The sequence below is a fragment of the Tigriopus californicus genome, chromosome 7, assembly GCF_007210705.1.
Source record: "Tigriopus californicus strain San Diego chromosome 7, Tcal_SD_v2.1, whole genome shotgun sequence".
In the NCBI taxonomy this organism is placed as follows: domain Eukaryota; kingdom Metazoa; phylum Arthropoda; class Copepoda; order Harpacticoida; family Harpacticidae; genus Tigriopus; species Tigriopus californicus.
This window is the reverse complement of record NC_081446.1, coordinates 7,605,812-7,609,363: the sequence shown is the minus strand read 5'-3', so window position 1 is coordinate 7,609,363 and position 3,552 is coordinate 7,605,812.

The following is a 3,552-nucleotide window of genomic DNA, read 5'->3' as shown; positions in this document are numbered from 1 at the left end:
CCGGTTCAGTAATGCCAGATTTATCGAGGAAAGCATCCTCCCGTTCGACAGCTTCTCGTCTGGCCACTGTGATATTAATGGGTGTGACATCGATATTAGGATTGAGATAGATGTGCATGGACTCACCCTTCATCGGCTTAAGAACCTTTCCGTTGAAGATGTCTGCATACTTATCACAGAGATCATAAAGCTCGTCAAACTTATTTTTTGTGTCGTCACAGCTAAGGGCAAAGGTATGAATACGATCTTGTTCCAACCGAGGGAAAGAGCTTGGAAGCATTCTCATTTCAATCATTTGATGCCAGGAAAATAAAATATCATCTTGTAGATCTGGAGTCACATATACCTCGATCACACTTTCATATTTATCTAAATAGCACACTTTCAACTTGACGTAACCCAAGCATACGGGAGCAGAATCATTGGCAGCCATAATCTCGGGTTTGCAATCCGTCAGACAAGGTCGCTTGAAATCAAAGTTTTAGTCCAACCGGTATCAGGTAGCACGAACATCAAGAAAACATCGCAAACCACGGGGTATATGTTAATGCGAGCCCGAGGCGTTTCGCAAGACAGGTTATTCCGTGACATTCGGGCCATTGACACAGCACCGGGGTTATTTTGGAATTCTAAGTAGAATCCCGATGATTTGATCGCAGGTACTAAGCAAGTGGAAACTTTGGCTTTGACAGTAGCCGATAATATAGGCTTCGATCTGGTGGAGATATGTGAATCTGGGTTAGTCGTCGAGCGTTCAAGAGCCTTGCGCTTCTCACAACATGGGCTGAAATGTCTGATGACTTTGCAGAAAGTGCATTCACGCTATTTGGTGGGGCATTTCTCATGGTTGCGATTGGTGAACCTGTTGCAGTTCTTGCAATGTTTATTATCCTTTAAAGATTAAGAGACACCCTCCTTCTTGGCTTTGTACGACGAAGTCTTAGCCGCATTCACCATGGAATTCCCTGCGATGGATGACTCGACCATGTCTGCGCGTTGCCAAGTACGGCCAATTGAGATAAGCTAATCCTTCGTGGGCATCTTATTACCATCATCTTTGTTGCTTTGACGTTGAAGCTCCTTTCTCAAAAGTTTATCATACACACCAGTGCAAATCCTGAGAACATAAATCTTTTCAAGGGTTAAATTGGTCAGGTCGGCCTCCTCGCCTTGGATACGTAAACGCAAATACCAATCATTGAACGATTCACCTTGTTTCTGGTTGCATGTGAAGAACGAAACAAGTCGGGTCGGAGTATGGATGTGCTCGAGAAATACCTTCTCAAGTGCCTTCATGCAACTATCATCGCCAAAAATAGGCGTGTCATCCTGAATCTCAGCATTGAGCATATGTTGGAGGCTGAGTTGCACACAAATAGACAAATAGCCCTGTTATTCCAGAGTGTCATACTTGGACATGGCAGGCCTTCTTCCAAATTGTAAACTCACCAAGAGTAGAGTCTAGGCTTAATTCGCTTGGTTTAAGAGTGTTGTTAACTTTGGAAGGTCTGGTCTTATGCTGTGGATCAGATGCAGATGAGCTCACGGCAACCAAACGATTGATCTTCCTCTCACATTTTTCAAATTGAATCAATGCAGCCATCACACGTTTGCCCTTAGCATCATTGCTCATGCTAGCCTCCTCTATGTCCATCTCCTCACAAAATCCAGCAAGATTCTCACGCAACGAACTTTTATATCAGACCTCCATTTTAGCAACATCAGCTTTCACATCTTGAATGATCACAGTACCTTGGGAAGTCACACCATCCTGTTTGTCCTTCTCGAGGGCATTAAGATTTCGTTCGAATTCCTGGATGAGGATATCAAAAAGTTTGGCAGGCATGGCGAGGAAAGGGTTTGTCGTGGTCTTGGGAGTAGCTCCGTTAATTCTATTGCGCCATGGAAAGGTAACTCCTTCTGATAATTGAAGATTCTTTAATTCGAGTAGTAAAAACAAAGTGCACATGTATGCGAATCACAACGGGAAAAAACAAATGATTGTGTAAGATTGAGTAATTAGTACATATTTCTTTTCCGTTCCTTTACAGCCTTTGCAAAAACAAAAAAAAATGAATTTTAATCTAAGAACATCTTTATGTCTTCTAAGCAACAGCTCATTGTTATAATGACGAGTCTGTAGAGACTGATGTTGTCAGACAAATTGAGCAATTTGATGATCTCACAGTCACAAATCAAGACGCTTCTGCGGCCATCAGGGACTTGAGGCTTTCGAGCTCTCCTGGTCCTGATGGTGTGACATCTCAGTTTCTGATGAGATGCTCACTGGTTCTTGCTCCTACTTTCTTGTACTTGATGCGTTGCAGCTTGGATCAGGGCAAGTTTCCATCTTCACTAAAGTTAGCTCACGTTGCTCTAATTTTTAAAGGGGGAGATAAGTCGTTCCCTAGTAACTATTGGCCGATTCATCTCATTTCGAATATTGCGAAGGTGTTTGAGAGGATCATGAAGTCCAAACTTGTTGAATTCCTTAAAGTCAATGAAGTCGTTCCTCCTGGCCAGAAAGGGTTCCGAGCACATTTTAGCCCGGTTACCCAACTGATTGAGCATTTAGAGCAGGTCATTGAGGGACTGGAAAGGCATGAGTCAGTTGATGTTATCTATCTTCATTTTGCCAAGGCCTTTGATAAAGTAGATCATGGCCTTTTGTTGAATAGACTTCATGACATTGGGATCCAAGGCAATTGGATAAGAAGCTCCATTCAGGATAGGAAGCAAATTGTTAAGGTCAATTGTCAACTCCTTTGAATATTCCACTCGTAGATAATGGAAGTAAAGTTATTGAGCAGGTCCCATCTCTGAAGGGAAAGATTTAGGTATAGTCCTCCAAAATAATGGAAAGTTCGGTGACCATATCCAGTTGATGGTGGGTAATGCGTTTCGAATGTGTGGTTGGACATGTCGCACGTTCAAGTCCAGAGATAGCATCACGATGCTAACTCTGTACAAGTCGGTTGTTCAGCCACATCTTGAATATGCTTCACCCTTTGGGCTCCAATGAGTTCAGCAGGTTTGCAAAATGTTGAACAAGCTCAAAGATGTTTCACTTGGAACATTAAAGGAATGAGAAAACTCTCGTATTGGGAGAGACTAAAAAGTTGGGACTATACAGTGTTCAGAGAAGGTACGAAAGGTATCTGATACCGTACGTCTTCAAAAGCATCCATGAGCTTTGTCCCAACCCACAATTCAGGGTCACCGTACAGGCTAAATTTTCGTTTTGAGATCACCTTCAAGCCCTCGAGAATCCAGACTTGTTCAAACCATGAAGTCCAACTCTCTTCTTTCTCGGGCTCCTTCATTGTTTAATTTGCTTCCCTTTGATATTCGCAGGAAATACGTAGGCCTTACTGATCCGGTAGCATCTTTCAAGTCAGACTTGGACAATTTTTTAGATAGCATTCCAGATCAAACCTACGTTCAAGACTAGCTCGGTCTACCAACCCCAACTCGTTGGTAGACCAAATATTATAAAAAGATTGAAAGGTAATAATTAGACGCATTATCACCTTTCATATGAATAAAAAAAAA